General features: G+C 32.7%; 1 pseudogene; it reads right to left on the bottom strand.

Annotated features, from left to right (window-relative positions):
* Positions 1–1,551: 1,551 nt before the first annotated feature.
* Positions 1,552–4,943, bottom strand: LOC115984343 (annotated as a pseudogene).
* Positions 4,944–27,531: the final 22,588 nt, after the last annotated feature.

The following is a 27,531-nucleotide window of genomic DNA, read 5'->3' as shown; positions in this document are numbered from 1 at the left end:
TGGACTTCATCTCCTTTGTTTAGGGCATGAGGTTTTAAGCCCATTTTTAGATGCCCCCAAAAAAAGACTCTTTTAACAATAATAAATACTAGTAAAATTCTGTTAGGCATTCATAGGTTTTGAAAGTAATTTAGTCTTTTTATATCACTTAGAGAATTTTAATAATAAATATTTGAACATTACTATGATTATTATCATTTTGGTGTATTATGTTATTATCTTTTAACTATTTTTTATTAATCTCTTGTTCATTTGTGAGATTTTCATCTAACTATTTTATTATAATTTGATCAGGTTGATGGGAAAGGATAAGTACTTGTTGAGAGAGTCAAAAAATAAGCTCGGATAGAAGTGCCTTTTGCTAGTTAAGTTCTGGTTTTTGAGGGGCTGAATGAAACCAACCACAAATCACAAGTTTTGCAACAAAAAAAAAAAAAAAAAAAAAAAAAACAGTGTATATTATCCCAAATTACCTCCAAATGCTCCTAAAGATGTTCAAACATGATACATATTGATAAAGTCCAAGCAATATTAAAACTCGATTCCAATAACTATCTTTGTAAGCATATTTACAATCACAATTTTCTGAAGAAGAACATTTCCCTCAGTCAACAGTGTATTTCTAAACTTTGGCCAAACACAAGCAACTAGAGAGCTTCAAATTATTTGCTTCATTGTTATATAACATAAACTTGGCCTTCAAAAGAAGTCATCAGTCTTTTGCCCTTGTGGTAACGGAAGATAAATTTTTAATTAAAAGAGTGAGGTTTTCTCTATTGTAACAAGAATTTAAAAGATTTTCTTTAATTCAATAGCTACAATTTAGTAAATTAAGTATCAATTATTTTTTTCTTACCTTTGAGAAAATTTACAACACAAGAAAGCTCATTTGTGCGAGAAATTAGGAATGTTAAATCCCATTTCATTCAATATTTATGCAATTGGCAATCCATTTACTTAGGAAAATATTTAGAATTTTCTGTATATAAATAAAAAAAAGGATAGCAAAGTTTTTACAACAAATTACTTAACTTTTAAGTCTTTATAATGTCAGCAATTCAGTACTTATAGAAACAATTTAAGCATATGTCATTGATAGAGACCTCTGCCTAGAGTAATAGGATGTAAGCCAATTCCTTGTAATCTCAGTCACTCCAATAGTGGAAATCAACCAAATGAAAATACACATGTTTAGATATTATAGAAAAGTAATTGGGCTCATTGCCAATACTATGTATAGTAGAATGAGCTTATAGAATCTCAATGGGTTCTAATCTCCATAGGATTCCCTCGCACCCTCTTCCCTAATATACTTGGACTGGCCTTATTAAGGTTAGATCATATGGTTTGGTAGATACGTTAACAAATTAAATCTACCAAAGATTTAAAAAAAAAAAAATACATGTCGCTTGAACTCTGTCTAAGTAGTGTGTATATGGGTTCTAAGAAAGTTTTGCCGAATTGAAAGCAACTCAACTACAACAGCACTGATGTTCATCCTTTCTCTCAGAATTTCAGTGGAACAAGCAACTCCAATTCCAAGTATCAAAATTAAGCATTCATAAATTTTGGAACTTCCATTTCGATTCCCATTACAAGTGTCATTCATGCTTCTTTCTCCCTTTTGTCTTTCCCCGAGAACAACATGATCTATAATGTCAATTATTTGTTCCGGCAAAGTTTCTTTGACAAAGTCACAAGACTAAAGCTATTGTGGTACATGTTATCCGTTGATCTTTTTCCAGTGAACATCTCTAACAATAATATACTGTAACTATAAACATCACCATATATTGATACCTCATTTCCCATTCCATACTCTGCAATTGCACATAACATAAATTGTAATTGGCATACTTTCAAAACATCAAAAATACGGGAAATAAAAAATTTTAGAAGATTTAAAGAATGTTTTCAATGGCATAAAAAAAATAAAGATATCTAGAAATTTTTGATATAATACTTTCTATCTTTTGTATACAATACATCCTTGTTAAAACCATATTTTCAAGCTTAAAACTATAGTAGAAGATATGGAAAAAGGAAAGCAATTAAATTTAAGAAATGTAAAATAAATTTACCTGGAGGAGTATAACCAATCATTCCTCTAACCCCAATGGAGCTTAATTGATTAGTAGAAGAATCTTGGATAATATCATGAAGGAATCTTGCCAAGCCGAAATCACTTACATGTCCAACCATTTCATCATCGAGAAGAACATTGCTAGGCTTGAGGTCACAATGAACAATTGGTGTTTCACAATGATAATGAAGATATTCCAATGCACTAGCAACATGAATAGCAATATTCAATCTTTGAAGAAAACTCAACTTTCTTGGTTTCTCAAGAGCATCATTTTTTCTTGGAGTTGGATGTAACCACTCATCTAGGTTGCCATTTCCCAAGAACTCATATACCAAAGCCCTAAAATCATGACCTTGATTGTCAATGCTCGAACATGCTGTGAGCAACTGTACAAGATTTCAATGTCTGATGTTTCTTAGAACCTCACACTTGACTTTGAAACTTTTGGAAGCTCCATGGCACCCAAGTTTGAACGCCTTGATAGCAACTGCATGTCTATGTTGATCAAGAATTCCTTTATACACTGACCCAAAACTATCCACCCAAATTAGATTATCAAAAGAAAATCTATTAGTAGCATTTAGGAGACTTTGGTAAGATACATTCAGAAACAAATTTATTGAATCACTTGAGGTATTTTCTCTCTATTTTTTCCTTGAAGAACACAGAAATCGAAACGATAGAACCAAAGTTACTCCAAGAAGCCCAAAGAGTATAAAGATTATTAGCTTCAACATAAGAGTCAACTTGCTATTCTTAGATTTTTTGTATTTGCATTTTTGAAGTTGAAGTTTAGGTATGCCTCCACAGAGCTCACCATTTCCCTGAATTGAAGTGGCACTTGTGTTCCTAAAAACTCCAATTGTTGGTACCTCACCATCAAAATTATTATATGATAGATTCAATAATTTCAAGAATTTAAAGTTCTCCAAAAATTTAGGGATCTCACCAGAAAAATTATTGCTGGAAAGGTCTAAATGTTCAAGACCTCTTAATGATTTCAAACATGAAGGAACATCCCCTTGGAAGAAGTTTCTTCTCATGGCTAGAAATTCTAGCTTTACACAACTTTTAAGACTTGCAAGACTTTCACCAGACAACATGTTTTCAGAAATATCCAAATATTCTATATTTTTAAAATTTCCTATTTCCATGGGAAGGACACCAGTGAATTGGTTTCTAGACAAGACAAGCCTAATTGGTGAGAATGAAAGACCAATAATTTGAGGGGATATGGTACCACTAAGATTATTATCATCAAGACAAAAGGTTAATAAATTTCTGCATTGACTTAGATTTGAAGGGATGCTTCCTTGAAGATTGTTGTTGGGTAATTCCAAGCCCAACAACTTTGTTAAATTTCCAAGAGAAGATGGAATGTTCCCAATGAAATTGTTTTGAGCTAAAATCAAGTATTGCAATTTTTGAAGGTTTCCAATCACAGAGGGAATGTTGCCCGAAAATTTATTGTTCCACATTTCTATGTCCTCCAAGTTGATCAGATTTCCTATCACACTGGGAATATTTCCAGATATTAAAATAGAAAAAGGTAAGAGTAGTTGAGATGTTGCCAATGCATTTAGGCAACTCACCCCCAAAGTTGTTGGTATTTATCTCCAAATCTCTTAGGTTGGTAGCATTTGACAAAGAGTAGAGAAAACTCAAGTCATTTGCTCCTCTATTTCCAAGCTGGTTTTCAGCAATGGAAAACAACCTCACTCTATTAGGTCCTCTAAAGAAGGAACTTTTCCAGTTAGTTTATTCTCAGCCAAATTTAGTATATGTAAATTCGAGGCACTAGATATTGAAATAGGGATAGATCCAACAAACTGGTTGTTGCTGATGGTAAATGTTTCTAAATTTGGTATAGTGATACCTATGTCCGATGGAAGATGCCCTTGGATTTGGTTAACTGCTACATCAATCTTTGTTATTGAAGAGATATTGAAGAATAAGGGAGGAATTGTACTAGACAACCTATTTGAACCCACAGCAAAGATTTTAAGTTTGATCAATTGGCCAAAAGAATCAGGGATACTCCCACCCAGGTTATTATAAGCTACAGAAAAACCTTCAAGAGATGATAAGTTTCCAAAAGAAGGTGGGATAATTCCCGTCAAAACATTTTTATGAATAGCAAAGATTTGGAGCTTTGACAAGGTGCCAAGCTCTATGGGGATTTCTCCAACCAGATTATTAACAGCCGCATGAAACACTCTGAGTTTGGCACAACTGGATAAATTGCTAGGAATTGTTCAACTTATTGTGTTATTGTTCAATAGCAAGACTTATAGTCTGTGCAAACAGCCAATTTCTGGAGGAATTTCATTATAAAAGCTATTGTTTTCAAGGATTAGCTTCCACAAAAAACTTAAATTTCCAACATTTGGGGATATAGAGCCTACCAATTTTTGAGAGTGCAGGTCCAACGCAGTGACCCTTTGATGTTGACGACCACAGGAAACACCTTTCCATTGGCAAAAATGGATGCTATCATTCCAAGAGCTCATGACCCCGAGAGGATCTTTACTAATCTTGGCTTTGATGTAGAGCAGTGCCAACCGGTCTGTCTCATTATTCCCGCAAACCACAGAGGTGAGAAACAGGCCAAAGCACCAGAGAAGAATAAATGTGTGCATGGAAAAAGATGAGGATGGTGGAGCGGAACTTAGGTGTGAACAAAGCCCCATTCAATGTGGTTGAAAAGGCTTTTGCTTAACTAAAATGTTGGTTAACTAGGATTTTGAAATGGTACAACTGTGTGTTTGGTTGCTTTGCAGCTCAAGAAGAAGCAAATTTATAGCTAGGGAAAGAAGAGAATTAGTGCAAGAATAGTGATGTTTCGAACCCCTTGATATTCAAGTACTATTAGTCAGAGTCGTGTAATGGGTGGTGAGCCCCTTGATATTTGTTGAACAAATTCAGTGTACAAGTAAAAAAATTAGATAAGCAACCGTTGCGAGCTTGACTTCCAGTGCCAGTCCTAGAAATTTTTTTTCCGTGTATGTACCTCGTAGCCTAATCAATATATTACTAAAAGTTGAAGCGTGGCATTTATAGCTGCTGAGCTCCTGTTGCGCTACCTCATCACCACGTCATTCGCCACATAATTAATATTTACTCCTATTTTTTTAACAAATATATATATATATATATTATTGACTTTACATATTCATCTTCGTCGGTTTTAACATCTACATATAATTAATATTTATTCCTATTTTTTTTACAAATATATATATATATATATATATATATAAATAGATTATTGATTTTACATATTCATCTTTGTCGATTTTAACATCTATATATATTTCTTTTTTATTTCCAATTTTCCTATAATTTTTTTTTTTTTTTTACATTCACTTATTTTTTTTAAATATTTACATTTTCTTCAACCTTTCTTCTTCCTTCACATTTTCATCTCCCCACTACCCTCTACTTTAATATTTCTATTCATCCTTCTCTTCATCTTCTTTTATTTGTCTCTTCTTATCCCTTCCCTCTTACTATAAATTTGTCACTATTTTCCATTCTTTGCATAGTTTTCTCTCACAAAAAGGTCTCTCTCTCTCTCTCTCTCTCTCTCTCTCTCTCTCTTCTCTCTCTCTCTCTCTCTCTCTCTCTCTCTCTCAATGTTTTGGTGGATTTTTATTTTTTATTGCATCTCCGCTTTAGGTTGATAAAATTTTGTATTTTTAAGAACTCTAATTTATGTTGATACGATTTAGTTTTGTGTTTTAAGTTATTATTATTATTATTATTTTGCTCTTTGATTGTTAAATTTTATTCGATTACATTATAAAAAATTAAAGATAGTAGAAGCATTTATAGCTGCTGAGCTCCTGTTGCGCCACCTCATCACCACGTCATTCGCCACATAATTAATATTTACTCCTATTTTTTTTACAAATATATATATATATATATATATATATATAGATTATTGACTTTACATATTCATCTTTGTTGGTTTTAACATCTACATATAATTAATATTTATTCCTATTTTTTTTACATATATATATATATATATATATATAAATAGATTATTGACTTTACATATTCATCTTTGTCGATTTTAACATCTATATATATTTCTTTTTTATTTCCAATTTTCCAATTTTTTTTTTTTTTTACATTCACTTATTTTTTTAAATATTTACATTTTCTTCAACCTTTCTTCTTCCCTCACATTTTCATCTCCCCACTACCCTCTACTTTAATATTGCTATTCATCCTTCTCTTCATCTTTCTTTATTTGTCTCTTCTTATCCCTTCCTTCTTACTATAAATTTGTCACTCTTTTCCATTCTTTGCATAGTTTTCTCTCACAAAAAGGTCTCTCTCTCTCTCAATGTTTTGGTGGATTTTTATTTTTTATTGCATCTCCGCTTTAGGTTGATAAAATTTTGTATTTTTAAGAACTCTAATTTATGTTGATACGATTTAGTTTTGTGTTTTAAGTTATTATTATTATTATTATTTTGCTCTTTGATTGTTAAATTTTATCCGATTACATTATAAAAAATTAAAGATAGTAGATAAAAATAAAATAGTATTCCATTACATAGCATAATTTGGATAATTTAGTGTTTATTGTTATCTTTTAATTTTTCTTATTTTTTTCTTCTCTTCCATTTTACTCAATATTGAAATTCAACCACATCCTCCTTATCATTAAATTATTTATATTTTCTCTCTCTTTTTGTTTTAAAAAATAAAAAATGTAATATTTTACTTAAATTCAAATAAAAGAAAATTGTGCTCATCAAATTGTAATCATTTTTTTTTAACATTTACACTTTTTTCAACCTTTCTCATTCTCTTTACCTTTTCATCTCCCCAAAAATTCTACCTTGATATCACTCTTCCTCTTTCCTTTTATCTTCCTTTATTTTGTTTTTTCATATTATCATCCTCTTAGTATAAATTTATCATTCACTCTTCTATTCTTTACATAATTTTATCTCATAGAAAAGTGGTTATTTCCCACTCTTTCGCCCTCAATTTTTTGGTAGATTTTTATTTTTATTTTTCTTGCATCTCTATTTTAGCCTGATAAAGTTTTGTATTCTTTAGAGCTCTATTTTGGTTTATGGGATTTAGCTTTGTGTTTTAAGTTTTTTTATTTATTTTTTATGTCTTTGATTGTTAAATATTATCATATTTCATTATAAATAATTAAAAATAGTATATAAGAATGTACTATTATTATATTACATAGAATTATTTGGATAAGTTAGTGTTTATTGTTATGTATTTTATTTTTATTTTTTTTCTCATATCATTTTATTTAACATTTAAATTCAACCACATCCCCCATATATGTCATTAAATTATTTATATTTCCACTCCTTTTTTATTTTTAAAAATTTTAAATATAATATTTTGCCTAAATTAAATAAATAAAATTATCCACATTAAGTGGAGTAATGATAGGGAAACACTCATTCTCACACCCAATGCATCAAAGGAAGAATGAAATACAAAACAAATCAAGTTAGAAACACTAAATTAAAAAAAAAAAAAAAACTAATAATGCATATTTAATGTCATAGAATCATCATCAAATTTTGGAAAACAATAGGTTGCCAGAGAGAGAGAGAGAGAGAGATGGTATAGAAAAAAAAAACCAATACAAAGTAATAAAGAGTAGATAAAGAAAAAAAAAAAACCAAACGTCAATTAGTAATCGTTGATTGGAAAACAAAGAGGTTGTTTGGAGAAGTAAAAAATAAAATAGAGATTATCGTGTGGAGAACATTAAAAACTTTACAGTGTAGTAACATAAACTGTTTAATTCACTTAAAAAATTAAATCAACAATCAACAATTAAATACAATCATAGTACTAAATTTAAATTTAAAACTAATCAAATTCTAACTATGGAAACCATATTAACCATAACTAAAAAAGAGATGTTCTCTGATAGTAGTAGAAATTGAGTAAGAAATAAAGTTAGAAAATTTAAAAATCCATTTTTTGACATTTCATTTAACCTTATTTATAATATATATATATATATATATAATTTTCATGCACTATTACTTTCGAAAATCTAATGAACAATGCTACCTCTCATTTATCGTCTTTGTTATGCAAATCATCAGTTAGTAAATATATGATAATGGTAAGAAGCGTTACAAATGAGATCACTAAAAAAAATATAAAATTAATTAGCCACTATCATTATGGAGTAGTAGTCTATAATTTTACGCATCCAAAAAAGTGGAATATATAGAGTTTTTTTGAAGGTATGTGTAAAGATTCACTATATGTGTGTGTGTGTGTAAAGGTTAAAAAAAAAAGAAAAGAAGAAGGTATATTTAAGGTTTTTGTTAACTTAAAAACTAATGAAAATCAAATGGTTAATCACTAAAATTATAGTATTAATAAAATATTTAATGAGACTATCCTAAAAAAATTACCGCGCGCAACGCGCGGGTATGCGACTAGTTGATGGTTAAAAATAACGATCACATGCAAGTCACTTGGTTTTAAACATTTAGAACATTAACTGATTATAAGGACAAAATAGAATTCAATTTTTATGGTCATATGAGGTGATCAATAAAAACAAACAGTCAATCAAACCAGGGGTTGAATTTGTAACCTTTGAAGCTATTAATTTACATGAGCAATCCTAATGACAACACCCAATTAAGCTAAAACGTGATATTTTATTCCAAATTAGAGTAAGCCAAAGCTTAAGCATCACACAGTTTCTAAACAAACCCCAAAATTGGTGTAAAATAGAACATCCCAAAAGGTGACTCTCCCTCCTTCTCAATTGCAGATCTTGAGTAAACATCACATCAATAACATTAGTAACAAACAATAGGAAAGTTGTTTCCTTCGAATTGGGTTCATTCTGCTGCAAATTGGTAAAGCCTCATCTAATGTTGAAGCTCCCAGTTTCCACATCAGCCCAAAATAAAATAATCAACTCCACATAATTTTCTTCATTGGTTTTTTTATTTGGTCATTTCGTTTTCACTTTTTAGTTTTTACCTTATCCCCTATTTATTTCTTGCCTTTTTTTTTCTACTAATTTATCACATTTATATATTACTTGGCACCATGGTGTATAATCCAGCTCTTGAGAAAAAGAAAAAAGAGAAAAAGGGGCATTATTAGACCGTGGAATATTTTTCTTTCACACTACACACAAAAGATGTGGTGTCCTAGTGTTAGCGTATTATCAGGGTTGGAAAATGGAGTGATTCATGTGACACATGACATCCCTAACAGTACTGCATAGTCTACACCAGCAGACCAGCGTGTGATAGCGAGGAATAGCAAGGAAGAAGGAATAGTAGTTATGGCATGACAAAGACGACCTGTCCGTCAACATCATACCTACCGCGAGGCAATCGGAGTAGCAGACGGGCTAGCAAAAAGAGAAAGGGAGTAAAGCAGCCAACTTAGAATATATACACAATGTCCATATTTTGTTTCTTGTAAGTATACGCGGGACCTTTTGCAGAAATGCACTCCTAGAAAGTGCTCCATTGCCCAGCATGGTTGGTTTTGTAAATAGACACTAACCACAAGAGTCTAATGGACATACCCGATGTAAAGGGAATATACAAGAAATTTCGTTGAAATTAGCCCACAGGCCCTCATTCTGCAAACCTACACTAGCCTAGCCTCACTCCAACATAACTGTACGAGTCTATGACATTAGCAAATAGCAACCAAAAACTATTGGGCTTGTTTATAACCATTTGTAAGAATAGGCCCAATGAAAGCAGAATAGAGCTCTCTCTGTCAAGGAAATAAAGGCCCAACTACACTCTTTTACAGGAAAGAATGTTGTTACATCACTCGGGGTCATCCCATGCATTTACGACTCACCAAAGTTAAAATTTGAATGCATTTTTACTTACTTATCGTATAACTTATTACTTACGGAAATGCGTAACTTACCCATATTATTTTCAATCAATAAAAGTTTTTCCTCTGAAACAGCAGGGCTGCAGGAGCCTTAGTTGAGTTTTGGAGGAGCTAGTTTTAGTTTTTAGTAGCCTAGCTTCTTGTTTGGGCAGTTTGGCGCATAACTTTGTAGTGATTCTGTATTTAAGAATAAAATGTTGAGAGTTGAAATCTATAAATGCAATCAAAGATTGAATATTGTGAACTTAGCATATTTTCATAATTGATCGTTCTTGTTATTCCTTAGAGTAAAATGTTAGATTATCTAGATATCAAGTGTGAAAAAGGAAAATTTTTCATAATGAGTTTATAAATATGTTTTTGTTGATATCAAGTTTAGGCTTGGTATTAACATCTCTGTAAAGGTTGCAAATCTAGGTATTGAGTTTGGGTCGGATGGCAACCCCATAAACTAGAGGGTAATTATTTAGTACTTCTATAGTAGAGTGACATGGTATACATACTCTTTTAATATGAATAGTAGAATCTACTAATTAAATTTGAAATTTATCAATTTTGTGAGAAGAAGTACTATATTGTTGTACTCCAAAAAGTACTCAAATAATTTTCCTAAACTAGTATGTCATGTAGATTTGTAGATCTGGGCTAGAACCTAGAAGCATGGGTTAAAGAGACTATTGGATTCTTGGGACATCAATCAGTCCTACGCAAGAGCCTTCATATGTTCAGGACAGGGAGTTCAAATGAACCTGTGCCAAAATTCTTTTTTTATATATAAAATTTTTCAAACAAGTTTGTTTTAACCTCCCTAAAATAAAATTTTGAACAATTTGACCTTTAATTTTGTTTAAAGTACAATTTTAAAAACCGGACCGGACCGATCGGTCCGACTGGTTCAACCAGGAACTGGACTCTAATCTAGTCCGGTTATGGGTAAAAACCGAAAATGACTTAAAAACCGAAAAAAATCAAAAACCAACTGGTTCAATCGGAGAACCGAGAACCGGCATGGTTGAATCGGTTAATGACCGATTGGGATTTTTTGACTTTTATTAACCTAAAACTATGTCGTTTTGACCCTAAAAACTAACCCTAAAGGACCTAAACGCTCTCACAGTGTCACGCTCACACCTCCCTCATCTCAGACTCCCTACCTCACTCTCATCTCATCTCACTCACCTCACTCAAGTTTCGACTCAACTCAAGGAAATGCACCCATGCACGCACGCCTCTCTGCCAGCCTCCCTCATCTAAATTTTTTTTTCCTTCTCATCCTCACAAGTCATGACGTCCAAAGCTCTACGCCTCTGCCCTTCTCGGTTGGGTTTTTTTCTTTTTTCTTTTTTCCTTTTTCTTTTTTCCTTTTGGTCTCGCCCTCGCCCTCTGCCCTTTTGGAGATCGGAGCTGGAGCAGCAGTGGTGGTTCGATCTTTCTAGGTGTGTGGAGAAGAAGAAGAAGAAGAAGAAGATGATGATGATGATAATAATGACAATAAGAGGAGAACCTGGACTTGAGACATGTACGGTGAGAAGAGAGTATAGAGATTAGAGTCAAAAGACAAAAAAATAAAGTAACAATGGGAGTTGGTGATGATATTAATGATATAGGGGACTTTTCACTTGGGTGGGTCGGGAAATGAGAAAAACTAGGCAGCTTAAACCTTATTAGAAGGTTACTTTAATATTTTTAATTACAGCATTGTTTAAAATTTGAGTTTTTTTTTTTAATAATAAATAAATACATTATAATAATAATAATCTTACTTTTGTATATAAAAAAATTATTAATTATTTATATAATTTAAATAAATAATAATTAAATTATTTATGACGTCACCGATTCGACCATTGGTCGGACCTCAGTCCGACCATAAAACCAGTAATTAGCATATTTTCCAGTTCTTTCACCGTACCGGTTTTTAAAACCATGGTTTAAACCCAACATAAATAAACTTGAATATGATCATTGTAATGATACTTTCATAATATTTTCACAATAAAGGTTATGTGGCATGTTGTAACAGGTTTTTATCTGACCCCACAATTGACATCACTTTTTTATTTACCTTTAACAACTTGCCACTTATATTTTGTTGTGAGATTTTTTTGAAAGTGTTGTGTTACTAACACTACTCGTAAAATATTTAATTTTATAAAAAAGAAAAAAAAAATGTTTCAACCTTTTGCACCTTAGTTGAAAAAAAATTAACCTTCTCTTTCGAACTTTGGCTTACTTTGCCATTGACAGCGGAATGGACCTATTTTTCCCTACATTTTTCTTCTTCACCAATAAAAAATTACACCACCGTTGCAACCAACAAATCTATATCTACATCTGAGATGCTTTTTCCTCATTCTCTCTTCTATGTTTCCTAAATTTTTCTCTTTGTCTAATGAAGTGGTTTGATAAATGTTCTATGGATTTCCAAGTCCGAGAGTTCTTTAATTTAGTCTTTTCTCAAATTCCAAGAGAATGACCACATGTATGGTTAAAAATCATACACTTCAAAAGCAAAAACTTATATTAGTTACAATTTTTTTCTTTGTTGCACATGTACTCCTAGATGTGTTACTATTCTTCTTTATCATATATTTTTATTTAATTGATATTACATATAAATATAATAAGTTATTATTAATTGACAATTTATTTTAGACTATTGTATATAATATGGAACTTGTATATATAGGGAAAAAATTATCATTTTATTTTTTACTCACCTTCTATGACAAATTTCTAACTCTACCACCACTAATCCCCTGGAGAAAAATCTCCACCACTAGTGCAGGGGCATGGAACTAGTCCTTAATGCAGTGACAATGAGAGCCGATTTTATCGCCAAAAAGAAAAAGTACGCGGACCCAAGTCTCAAATGAATTTTTGTAATTTTATTAATTTTTATATTTAATCAATAATATTTTCCATTTATTAAAAAGTTTATGGGACATATGGTAATTACAATGAATTACAAAGAGTTAATGTAAAATGAATCTAAAATCAAATCAAACAATTTTACAGATTAAAAAGATCTAGTTGTCAAGAGCCTTGTGATATTTCCAAAGGAAACATCCAGTGTTTAAATTTTCCCACCTTAACTATTGAATTATAAATAATAATAAATAAATAAAATTGATATAGTTGGCCTTAGGTTACCGCGCACATCAGGATGAAAATTTTATTATGAAAATAGGGAGATGAGTAAAATTTCTCACAAAACTTCCGTATCAAATATATATTCAAATTATAAAGAGGCCTAAAACGTTTTTTCATTTGGGTGATTTCCACTATTGGAACGACTGAGATCCCAAGAAAATTGGCTAATATCCTACTTGTCTAGACAAAGATCTCTATCAATGACTTAAGCTTAAATTATTGCCACATGTATTGAATTGGTGACATAGAGATGTAAACTTGTAAAGGCTGCAAAGTTAACTAATTTGTTGGACAATCATCTTTTTTCTTAAAATAATAAAATAAATAAATAAACTAATTTGTTTGGACAAATATTGCTTGTCTATAATTCTAAATCTTCTACGTAAAAGGATTGCCAATTCCATAAATATTAAATTGAGATATCATAATTAATTCCATCAAAATGAAAGGTGATACTTAATTTTCAAACTAAGTTGTAGGTAAAGAGTTAATATTTATCTTTTAAATTTTGTTACTGTTGGAAAGACCTCACTCACCTCAATGACCTCATCCAATGCTTATTATATTGAAATTTATCTTCTTTCACCGCAGGTAGGCTGATGACTTACCATAAAGGTTGCCATCATAGTTTGCAAAGTTTATGTTATGTAACATAAGTGCAAATAATTTGTAGCTCCCTAGTTGGTTAATTCAGCTGTAGCACTGTGTTTCTTTTCCCTCTTGTATCAAGGGAGTAATTTTTCTATATAAATTAACTTATGTGTTTAATGTACTATTGATTAACATTTATAGCCAAGGTCTCTTCTACAATAAAGACCTATAGGCTACAGAACATGGTGTATTCTGTTTTTTATAGCACCACTTACTGTAATTCGCCAAATACTTAAAACTCTAAAGTCGTTTTCAGTTAAGCTCTACAACACAAAAATACTACTACTAAAGTTCTTATATGCCAAAAGCTCCCTTAATTAGCGTCTAGTTGGCTTTGTGCTAAGCACTAAGAGAAGGGGTAAGAAAACCAGAGCGGTAATTTTATCAAAAGAGCATCAGAGCGGTAATTTTATCAAAAGAGCATTAAGGCCCTCCAAAAAGCCTTTAGCAAAAGCTCAATTTTAAAACTTTTTTTATAAACTCATTTGTGGGTTTGTTAGTTTAAATAAAGGTTAGAAATACTATTACTAGTTACACATCGGGTGCGTGAGTGTAGTTCTTAGTGTTTATATAGAGCTCCGCGTCTCCAACTGTTGCTAGCAGTTTTGGGAGATGGCGTGTTCTGTTAATCAAAAAAAACTGGGCTTGTGTCCCACATCGGGTGCGTGAGTGTAGTTCTTTGTGTTTATATAGAGCTCCGCATCTCCAACTGTTGCTAGCAATTTTGTAAGATGGCGTGTTCTGTTGATCAAAAAAAAAAAAGTTATGCTACCCACAGCCTGAATCTATACCACTAATACCCAAAACATTTTGTATTGGGGGAGGTACCAACTCACTTAAGAAGTGCAGTGATGCTCATTTATGTTGTCATGCTTTTAGAAAAACCATCCTTCGTCTTAAAATAATGGGGAAATTACACTTTATCACTCTAAACTATACTTTGTGTTACACTTTGCACCATAAACTTTTCAAATGTACGTTTTGCACCCTAAACTATGACCTCTGTTACACTTTGTACCATGCCATTAAGTTTACTGTTAACTTGGATGAAAATTCAAAGTTTATGGTGCAAAGTGTAATAAGAAATATAGTTTAGGATGGTAAAGTATAATTTATCTTTTGTTTTTAAAGCATTGAGAAAATGGGTAATTAGGTCTTTTCACGTTGTGTCATATTTTTCCATCTAAGTTAAAAGCAAACTTAACATTGGAGTACAAAGTGTAATAAGGGTCATAGTTTAAGGTGCAAAAAATGCATTCGAAAAGTTTAGAGTGTAAAATGTAATATGAGGTATAGTTTAGAGTAGTAAAGAGTAATTTTCCCTAAAATAAATAAATAAATAAAAGATACCCAATATCCTCAATTATATATTGTAAGTCATTCTCAGTCTCCACATTTAACTGTGTCTAATGAATGTTATAAATTATGATGTTATATTTTATAAATTATATAATAAAGTTTCTACCTGTTTGCCCATAGTTTACATGCTCCAAGTTTGAATAAAATTGATATCATTATTTTATTACTTGCATGGATTCATTAGCTGTGCTCTTAAGGATTTATAACTTTGGCCTAAGATCATAATATTATTACATGCAAGTTATCAATGTACTAAAAAAAAACCCCACTGTATTTTGTTTTCCTGGTCTTTTTTCTTTGCATTAAATAGCTTACTTGGATGTCTAGGAATATTAGAAGTTTATGCTATTTGACGAAATTTTGAGATGCAATGCAAGCTTTGAGAATAAAATTGTCACTTTGTCAAGAGCTTTATAAATCAATTGGTTGACATTTTTTAGTGTTTTCAAAACATCCAGAGTTCAAATTCATCATTCTCATTGTAACTATCGAATTATCAAAAAAACAATTCCCACTTTGATTAGAAGTTCCGATTTCTGAAAAAAAAAAAAAAAAAAAAATTGAATCTGAATAGATGAAGAAGAACCAAGCCTAATAATTCGGATTCATAAAGTATAAAATCTTGATTGATTTTTGTCTCTTTGGCCTCTTTTTTACGCTCTATACTTGGATGATGACGTGGATTGGAAAGTTTTTGTTTTTGCTTTGAAAATTTTAGTGAAAATGTGCAACTTTTCTGGCCAAAAAGTAAGGAATTATGTTTCTTCTCATTTTTATAGGATCAGGCTTGATCAACATGTGAATACCATATCAATTTTGACTCTCTTCTCTTGATGTTGTCTTTTTCTTCTAATTAAGCATTTGTGTTTCAGTCTTTCCACCTTAACCTTACATACATACATGTCTAAGATAGTTGTTGTTAGGTAATGGGTATCAATTGGTAATCAATCTTACCAACTCCTTAATTTATAATCTTAATTCCTCTTAGTTAGTTAATCAGGAATCCCAATCTAGTATTGAATTCTACAATGCGGTACATTAGTACTATTTTTTTTCTTTAAATAGCTCATGGATTCTGGTACTTCCTTGCTTTCCACGGAGGATTTATACTGGGTTTTGTATAGCTTATAAATTATACTATAGCCTCCGTATTTTTTATAAAATTTGGGCCTTTTTTATAATGGGATGGGCCTTTCTTCCAAGGGGTAAAAAAACAAATTTTGGTGGGGGCCTCAGGCTAGGCCTAAGTTGCCTAAGCCTGCCAGCCCTGATTGCAATGTACATAAGAGCATTGCACATATACATATACCACAGATTTACAAGAAATATCTTGAGTAGATGACACACTCGAAGGAAAAATGCAGAGGACTTATGGGAGGGAATGTGCAGACTAGAACAGTAAGGGAGGACAAAATAGTAAGTTAAAACACGTTTGACAAACTAGCATCTCGAGTTCCACAGAAAACAACAAAGAAGGAGAAGAAACCCAACAGAACAAAAAGAAGAAACCTACATGAAATTTTTTTCAAAAACCAAAAAAAAAAAAACAAGAAAAGCATCTCCCCCCCCCCCCCCCCCCAAAAAAAAAAAAAAAAACAACCAACCTTAACAATGAAGTTGTGGACTGAGTCGGTCTGGGATTGGCTAGCCGTTGCCCTAACCAATCGAAAATCAAACAACAAGAACAGAACGAAGATGAAGCCCAGTAGAAGAAGAAGAAACCCAGGAAGATGAAGAAACCCAGAACGAAGAACGATCTGACAATGAAGGAGGAACGATCTAATGACGAATAATAGAGACGAAGAACAAAGGAAGAATCAAGAACACTGGAGCTCCGATTGGACGATTGAACACTAGGTGGGCGATTGGAAAATCTGGTATTCAAATCTGCATGAAGAAGAACGTTGCGTCTGACTTAGAAGAACGCGAGGAAGAAGAAGTATTAAAATGGTGAAGCTCGAGTCTTTGAAACTTGAGTCTTAAAAGTGAAACTCGAGTTTTAGAAACTCGAGTTCCACGTGGATTTTCCTTTCACATTAGCTACCACCACTTACAAATTAAGACTTAAAACCTCGAGTTTTATCTTGGAACTCGAGTTTTAGACACTCAAGATGCTAGTTTCTAACATTGTTTTGAAATGTGGCAACTAACTAAATTTTTTTGATATTTAATGTTATTTTAAGAAAAAATAATAATTTTGAACTTTTGGCATGACAAAGAATTGCTTCGTGAACCTAGTCTTTTTTTTTTTTTTTTTTTTTTTTTGTTGTCAAGCATTGGGGCCTAGATTGGAACCATGTTATTACCAAGCCCATTTGTCAACCCAAATGGGCCTCGTCTAGTCCATTTTGGACTTGAGGTTTCAAGCCCATTAGCAATTGGGGAAAAAAAAATGTGAAAATAGTATTGAACAACAATTATTATCAGCAAAATTCTCGAGTGATATTTTGAAAAGAATCTAGTATTTTTACATAATCAAGATAATTAATGTATTATTTCCTCAAAAAAAAAAAAAATTAATGTATTAACTATCTGTATATTATTATGATTATTTTCATTGTTATCTTTTTGTTGTATTATATTATAATCTTCTAACTCTTTTTTAATTAATGTTTTGTATATTTGTGATATTTTCATCAAAATTTTCCATTATTAAAAAAAAAATTTAATAAATTTTTTTATTAGATTCAACTTAAGATTCAATTAAGATAGATAAATAGATAGATAGATATTTTCTAGTAGATATAATTAAAAATAAATATTTACAAATTAAAAAACACTATCTACAATATAAAATTGAAATATGATAAGAATAAAGTAATTTTAAAAGCACAGATTAATCGAGTCTGAAGATCTTCAAATTCTACCTACCCTTTATAACTATTGAATTATCAACAAAAAAAATCACCCAATAATTATAGTTCCAAAGATGTTCGGAATGACTTTATTCCCATAATTATCACGACAATTTAAAACATATATATATGCTTGTGATTTTTGGATTGAGATAAATATTGCACCTAGTGCAATAGCTTTCAATAGCTGAGATTGAGAACTAAAAAAAGAAACTTTCAATCTTAACCATTGAATAAAATAAAGTTAGACAAAGTTAAAATGTAAAAGAGTAAAAAATTTTGTGAGAGGTAATTAAACAATCGCACTAGCTTCAATACATATCTCACTTTTAGCTTGCCTCTATAAATAATTCTTTCTAATGAAAGCAAAATTCCTCCCAACTCCCACCATAAATTCAACATAGTTAGGCGTTGCCTTGAAATTTGAGGTTTAAACAAAAAGTATTGAATCCAAAGTAAAAGTGTTTATCCTTTTTTTTTCCCCCTAGGATATCTTAAGAAAACACCTCTTCTATCGACACGCAATTTTTCACACTTTAATGATTTACATATTTGAAAATGTGTAATTGGATTATTTCACTTATACACAAGCCCACCACTAATATTTACTAAAAAAGAAAATCTATTTTTCCCTTGTCATGTATCTAAATTATGTCAAAGTGTGTGGGTCCTAGATTTTTTGCTTAAGAAAATCTTAATCATTTTAAGGCATAGATGGTTATTATTATATGTAACCAAAGTGGAAACAATATTAATAAGTGGATTACTAATTTTAGGAGAATATTTTTCACAACTCCACGCCTACCCAAAGTTGAAGTTCCCATGCAAGAATTGTATGCTTACTATCCTTAAAGATTGCAATGTTAGATTCTAAAGATTTGGGATTAAATGTTTAGAGTCCTAATTTGTATATGTTGGCAAACCAAGAACAAAAACATGTCTAGAATAAGTGTTAGACATTACTCAAAATGTTTCAAGTCAAGTCTCAAGAATATTCAAGCTGCAAGAAAAAGAATTAAATTTCAATGAAACTCGATCGATCGAAGATCAGGCTTGACCGATCGAAAATCACAGAAAAATTATTTCTATAGAATTTAAATCAGACTCAAGCCCACGAAAACGTATAAGGTTTCAGTCCAACATTCCTAAGTATAAAAGGAAAACCCTAACTACGTTTTGAAAACTCTTGAAAGACTTGTGAGTTACTCTTGTGAGATCTGAGAAGTTCTGTACCTTTTAACTCTACAAGTGTCTACCGGAACAAGATCTACAATCAAGTACTAGTGGAATCTAGTTGTTGCAAGATCAACAAGTGGTGATCTGAAACCTTTGAGTGGGATCTCAAAGTCATAAGCGTGGGAGCTTGTGTGCTTCAAATCCAAGAGAGAAAGAGTTTGTGGATTCAGAGCTTGCACGTAGTTGTGTCAGTATGTTACTACTAGAGGTAGCAACAGATTTAGGGTTAAATCTTATTGTAAAAACTTCAATTCTCTATTAGTTGATTTGTTTACCTTGAGGATAGTTAAGTCAAATCCTCCCCAAGTTTTTGCCTTGAAACGGTTTGTTTCATTGGTTTTCCTAGTTGATCATATCTATGTGTTATTTACTATTCTGTTGTTTGCATGATATGATCTTTCACTGTTTAACTTGGATCTCATAATTAACCTAAGTAATCACTTGGCTATAATATTGGATTAAACAATCTATTTTAAAGGGTCTAAACAAAAAAACATGCAAGATTCTGGCATTTTTGTGCAAAGTGGAAGGAGAGAAAGCAAATTAGAACTCAAGAAAGTTGTATTTTTGAACACCCAAGACAAGGGAAATGAAGAGAGGAAGGGGTACTTCTCATAAATTATAAATTTCCTCTCGTCCCGTGCGTCAATAAAATTAGATCTGGCGTCAAAACAAATCAAAGGCATAGGAGAGACAGAACTAAGAAGAATGAAGGCATCAATATCAATCAATTGGGCAAACAAGCAGCTTGTAAAACTTATTTTGAAAAGATTAAACACGTATAGAAGCTTACATAAAAAACTAAGATTCATAACACAGAAGCCAAATGTTTTGCATGCGCACCTCAGTATTAATAATATGAATGCTGTGCTTTATTTATTTTCCTTTGCCTTCTGTAAGTTTTAGCTCTTAATACATTTCTCATGTTTAATATTGGATATATGTGGGTTTCGGCCAATAGTTATTGGTGTTGTACGTGACATTGTTTTGGTAAAAGGCTTCCAACTTGCACATGAGTCCAAGATCATCAATAAATGAATAAATAAATAAAATTGTTAGTAAAATTTACACAAAAATGGTGTCATATATGTATTTAATGGGGGAACAGAAGGATTGTACTGATCACATTTGTAAACATGGGGAACAAATTGATAACATTAAAATTTTAAGTACCATATTAAATTAACCACCCAGGAAAATTTTGAAGGACTAAATTGTTTTTTTTTTTTTTTTTGGTTAAAAGGCTTTATATTAAACAACAAAAGAAGCTACAAACTGGCCACAGAGGCCAAAATAGAGGCTACCCGCCTATAACAGTACATACAATTACTATCAAATACAAGTAAGTTATCTAATTCATTAAAGGGAGAAACATCAAAAATAACAAAATCCTCCCTCATATAGCACCCATTCTTGGCCAAATAGTCAACATACCTATTCGCCTCTCTAAACACATGATCTACCCGAACCTATGAGAGACTTGCCATGATTGATCTCTAGTCAAGAAGCAATGGAGAAAAGTTTTTGTTAGAGCTGTCAGCATTATTTAACATCTCCACAATTACCTTGGCATCAAGTTCCACTTCCAAATTTCTAATTCCCAGCTGAATGGCAAGAGACAACCCATCCCTCAAAGCCCACAATTCAGCCATAACACTTGTGGTGTACCCAATAGATCTCGAGTACCCCCTAATCCATACCCTGTCACTATTCCTAATTAATCCTCCACCACCAGCTCTACCTGGGTTCCCACGCGAAGCTCCTTCCGTGTTAAGCTTGTACCAACCTGGATTAAGGTTGTACCATTTAATAGGAATAACAGCCCTTGATGTAACTTGCTTGGCTTTACTTACACAGTAAAAATACTCCTTAGCTTGGCCGAGACACATCTTATCAAGCATGGTGTTTGGAATAGAATTTTCAAACACAACTTTATTCTTGTTTTTCTACAAATTCCAAACAACAAATAGAAAAAGAAAGCACCAAGGAATGGACCCTTTATGCCTTACTTCACTCAAACAATTATATTTTAGCCAAACTTCAACATTATCAGTAAAGGAATTAACAAGAGATGGAGGAACCTCCAATTTCCTCCATAAATTGTGAGCAAATACACATTCACGGAGGAGATGGACTATAGTTTCATCCTGATCTCTACACAAAGGACATACCTTGTCACAATTTATGCCTCTTACCACAAGAATTTCCTTCACTGGAACACTACCATGCAAACACAGCCAAAAGAAACATGTAATTCTCAGCAAAATATCTAATTTCCAGATCCATTGTACATGGAATGGCGTGGCAGGTTCCTCCCCTTGATTTGCGAATCGGTAGGCTGAACCAACAGTGAATTCTCCATTCTTTGAGAATTTCCACAACACTGTATCTCTCCCACTTCCATGTAATTGAATTGGAACTACTTTAATTTTTTCTTTAATGGGCTGAGGGAGATCAAAAGAAATCAGCTCCCATTTCCAATTTTGGCCACAACACAAATCTGCAACTGTCAAGTTTTGTTCTCCTTGCCTAAGAGGCCCCTCAATCATACCCCTAAAAGAATCACCATTAACCTAATTGTCCATCCACACCTTTACCCCGGAACCATTCCCAATCCCCCCAGAAATCCCTTTTTGGAAGATAGGGAAACCCAAGCTAATGGCTTTCCAATTAGGAGACGATGGGAGTTTTTCAGGATCTCTCGATGTAATTCTTGAATGGGAGCAATATTTATTCATGATTACCTTCGCCCACAAACCATCTTTTTCATGATACATCCTCCAATTCAATTTGGATAACAAGGCTATGTTCTTAGCTCTTGCCGCTTGTATTCCCAATCCTCCTTCTTCTTTAGACTTTACAATATTACTCCAACCCACCATGTGCATTCTTCTTTTCTCATTTGTTGACCCCCATAAAAAATCCTGGTTGATCTTATCCAATTTCTCACATACATGAACTGGTAGGACAGCCCCTTGCATTATATGATTTGGGATGGCTAACATAACTGATTTTATTAAAACAGCCTGGCCTGCAAAGGAAAGAAATTTCTCTTTCCAACTTGCAAGTTTGCTCATAACCCTTTCTACAATAAACTTGTATGGATTCCTAGGAACCCCTCGGTGTTTAAGAGGAAACCCTAGGTATTTTCCTATGTTATTGGTCTCCCTAACACCCAATCTTTCACTTATTTCCTCCTTCAACTCATCACTTACATTAGGAGAAAAATAAATTCTAGATTTGTCATGGCTAATCTTTTGGCCAGATTCTCTACAAAATTTTTCAAGCACATCTGAAATTGTTTCACATCCAATAGTATCAGCCTTGCTAAAAAGGATGATGTCATCTGCAAAGAGGAGATGGGAAAAGCCTACATTGTTCTTTGAAGCCTTTAAAGGTGTCCACCCTCCACATACACACTTTTGCTCAATGAGATGCCCTAAATACTCCACGCATAGAATAAAAACATATGGAGACAAAGGATCCCCCTATCTATTGCCCCTAGTAGGCTCAAACTTCTCTACAGCACCCCTATTAACCAAAATAGAGGTACTCATGGACGTAACACAACTCACGATGATCTTTGAAATTTTTGGGGGAAAATGAAAAGCTTGGAGCACTCTGTAAATAAAACTCCACTCTAATCTGTTGTAAGCCTTTTCCCAGTCCAACTTCACAACCATAAAGCCTGTATTTCCTTTCTTCTTATCCAAAGCATGAAACGATTCTTGGGCAATTAGCACATTATCTATGCCCCTTTTACCTGGAACAAAAGCAGCCTACACCAGTGAAATTAACCTACCACGCCGCGGTCTAATCCAAGCCACCAAAATCTTCGAAACAATTTTTACTAATGGGCCTATAATTACTTAAGGATCCTGGATTTTGACATTTGGGAATCAAGGAAATCAAAGTCTCATTAAGGTAATTCGGCACACAGCCTTTCTCAAAAACACTTTTTACCTCCTTGCAAACTGAATTTTTGACCTCCATCCAAAAATGTTGCTAGAAGCCAACATGCAATCCATCTGGCCCTGGTGCCTTAAAAGGCTTAAGGGCCCATAAACAGCTCTAATCTCCTCTTCAGACACATCCCCATCAATTCTAGTTCTATCCTCCTCTTCCAAAAAATAGCAAGAAAATTCTAAGACATCCAAAGTCATGGAGGTCATATTCAACTTAGTTATATACAGATTCTTAAAACCATTTCTGATGTAGTCCTTAATTTCAAGATCATCCATCAGCCAATTACCCTCCACATCCTTAATACACCTGATTTTGTTTCTATGCCTCATGACCAACATAGAGACATGGACAAAAGTAGTATTGCAATTTCCAAAAGTGGCCGTATTTAATCTAGATTTGAGAGCCCAATACTCCTCTTCTTGCATGAGTATTAGGGAATATTCTGAAATCAACTGCTGTTCCAACTCTAAAAGAAAATCAGTAGGATTATTAGCTAGCGTTGTTTGGACACCATGAAGTCTAGCTAAAACCCTCCTCTTTCTAGCGAACAAATTTCCAAAACTTCACAATTTCACTTCCTGACTCTAACTACAAAATCCAAAGTTGCATCCTGCAAAGCTCTATCTTCGAACCAAGCTTGCTGGACAAACCTTGGAAAATCATGATGCAGTAACCATATGGTTTGGAAGCGAAAAGGTTTATTCTGCTGGTTGGCACTACCTCTACATAACTCAATTAAGACTGGACAATGGTCCGAAAATGTCTATCACGACCCAAATCCGTGGAACATGAATTTAGATACATGACTAACTTGCTAAACTTATATAACTTACTAAACATAATTAAACCAAAATAAATTAAAACTCCAAAGAAACAATACTCTTAAAAACCTCTTACAAAAATCCAAACTCCACGAATTTAGAATAATCTCCAAAATACAGTGAAATCTAAAGTGGAATAAAAAATAACTAATAATCTTTTAAGACTTCAAGTATTATTGACTTCGCCTAAAACTCCCACGCTCTACCTTGCACCTTACAAAGCAATCCAAAGGTTCTGTTCTCCAACTAAACTTTAATCTAAAAATTGTAATTGATGGGGTGAGCCACACATCCAGTAAGTAATTAAACAGAATACACAACGGAATAGAGTCAAGCAAAGCACGAGTATGTTGATTTTTCACAAACTCATTCAATGATATCAAAATAATTATTCCAAAACATATAATGAATCACTTAATACATATGTAATTGCATCTTAAAGTCATTTGAAATCACATACATATAGTTGATTAGAGCACAGTGTCACATATACACATCACATATTCTCACATACAATCTTGTGAGCGGATACCAACATCTAACCCCTGCTGGTGAGGAATCAACACATATTCTCACATACAATCTTGTGAGCGGATTTACACGTATTTCTGATATATCTGATCAATTCTAAAAACACTTATTTTGAGTCACATATCACAAAGCAAAGTTTATACAAAATATAATAATTTACTTGATATTACCAATTTCTTTTCAAATAAAGAGGCATATCAAAGATCACAATATCAAATAGAACATAAATCAAAGGATGCTTGACTCTCTTAGGGAATGAATAAGAACTGAAGAGTTTATATAAATATTTTACAATTCTTAAGTAAGTCTGAAAGGTCAATTTTCTAAAAGAAAAGTTTCAAACACCATTTGGAGAATAGGAATATGACTTTAAAATCACTTGGGTTTACACAATTTAAAGAACAAGAACCTTTTTTCGAAAACTTACTTTGAAACTCAATTATTTTTAGAAAATAGTTTAGTTTAGAAATCATCTTTTAAATTAGATTTGGAAATTCAAAACATTATTTCAAATTCGAAGTCTCTCTTTAAAACATTGTTTAAAAGTCAAAGTTTCTCTTTCAATGATGTAAAAATAATGCTTTCAATAAACTTTAGAAAACGTAAGCTTTAAAAACATAAATTTTGAAAACCTTTAACTTCTAAAAACCTAAAGAATAAAACTTGTGCATATTATGCATAATTACTTACTGTCCTTGAATCACTCTAAAAGTCCAGTTGAAACACCCTCCAAATAGTCTCAAAACACTCTTAAATAAAACCTATAATCAATCATGAAAATATACTTAATATCTTCTACAAAAATATAAAGCTTATAGAACTATACAAATGGACTCACTAGGATTATATTTTGTTGAACTAATAACACTTTTATCACTAAGTTAAAGTTTCTCTAATCCAATGATGCTCTAACCAATAATATTCCCTTATATTAATCGAAACTCATATTGCCATGAGGAAGGCAGTAGCCAAAAATATCATTGACCTAAGATTTAATATAAAACCCCAATGAAAATGTAAGAGCCATATACCTGAATAGATATTTGTAATCCATGGCTTGTTCTAGAGACACACAGTGGCCAACCTAGGATTTAATTATATAACTCCGATGAAAAACGTGAAGGCCATGATCATTAATAATATTTTGATCCATGTCTATTTTCGTGGGTACACATGGTGGCAAGATCATCGACTTCAAATATATTATATATGTACATGTCCGTAGGAAGACATATGCCATAACCATAGATCCTTGAAATTCAGTGGCTCAACTTTTGGATTATATATATATATATATATATTTATATCCCAACGAAACAACGTTAAACTTAAAGCCATCCTAACATTAAAGCCACCCTATAATATATATAAATATATGTTAACCACAGTAGAAGCTTTACAGACGTGTTCTTGAATTAGGAATTGAAATTCCATGAATCTATTCAAGAACCCACATACTGGACAGCAGTCAAACCAAGGTTTAATAGTGTAAACCACAATTCTAAAAAAAAAAAACCCTTTTTTATTTTTAACAATCTACACATCACTAAAGTTTTCCATGATAAAATTCTAACTCCTTAACTCTTTGTTTCTAACGGTGAGAAGTCATACCTTGAAAAATCTGATTGCCTCTTCACTGGTATGCACTCTAGACTCCAAGGAAAACACCTCTTAGCCTTTTTGGTAAAACCCTTTCTATGAAAACCCTAATTTATCTTTTCCTCCACCTTATATTTTAACACATCAAAGATGTGGGCTTGGTGGGGTAGTGGGCTAGAGTTTAAAATCCACTTGAGCTTATCTCTTTAGTCTCCAAGAAGCCCATAAAACATCTTCATCTTTTATTTAGCTATTTATTAGTTTAATTGCCGCACTAAATTGTATGCACTAAAACTTAATTTTTCTCACCTATTTGTAGCACCACAAAATTGTCTACTCCCATTTTACTGTGCACACACATATAATACCTCAACCCTATATTAAAAATGACAAGGTGCGGTGATAATCATAAAAAACAAAATTGGGGTATTACAATGTCCTTGGGAGATGAGTCACTAAGGCTTCTGGGAAGAGAATACACCACACCGGATTAGCAAAACACCGATCAATTCTTTCTAATATCATATTTGAAATGGGCATACAGTTTGTCCACGTGAACTTTGGACCCGCAAAACCCAAATCCAACATATTACACTCATCTAAACAATTCTTAAATTCTAAAGCTCTGTTCAGATTGACATGGTTACCACCAAATTTGTCCTCACCACACAGCACTTCATTGAAATCTCCCAACATAAGTCAAGGTAAATTATGGAGATGGGCAATAGTTTTTAAATTTTCCCATAAAATTCTTCTTTCAACTAACCTAGGACTAGCATAAATAGTAGTCATAAGCCAAGTGAGATTGGAGGAACGCACCTTAACCATAGCATGAATTTCCTATTCTGTGGAAGATAAAGGAATAACTTCCACCTCTTTAGATGTCCAAGGAATCCATAGACCTCCAGCATAGCCAATAGTCTCCATGGTAATAAACCCATCAAAAGGCAGCCCTTCAATAATTTTTGTTGCTCTATCTCCACCCACTCTCGTTTCAGTCACTACTAAAATGGCAGGTTGATGATTGATTGCCATTTCAAAAATCCTCCTCTTGAAATTCGGGTTCAAAGCTCCTCTGCAATTCCAGAGTAACACATTCGTTTTTACAAAATGACCTAATGGCACCTCAATCTCCAATGGATTAGCACTCATTGCTGCCTCTTCCACCATGCTCCACCCCATTCTTCTCAGCAGGTATTTGGATGCCACCCAGTCTGGCTTCCAAATTATCATATGTTTCAGAATGCCTATGATGTCCTCTCTACAACTCAGAAGAACATCGCATTTCTGCACCGGAGCCATAATTTGGATCAGCTTTAGAGTTGGGTGGTTTCCCAAGTGTGCCGTGGCCATCCCTCTGAAGTCCACCAACTTC

Source organism: Quercus lobata, chromosome 4 (genome assembly GCF_001633185.2).
Source record: "Quercus lobata isolate SW786 chromosome 4, ValleyOak3.0 Primary Assembly, whole genome shotgun sequence".
In the NCBI taxonomy this organism is placed as follows: domain Eukaryota; kingdom Viridiplantae; phylum Streptophyta; class Magnoliopsida; order Fagales; family Fagaceae; genus Quercus; species Quercus lobata.
This window is presented reverse-complemented; position numbering and strand designations above follow the sequence as displayed.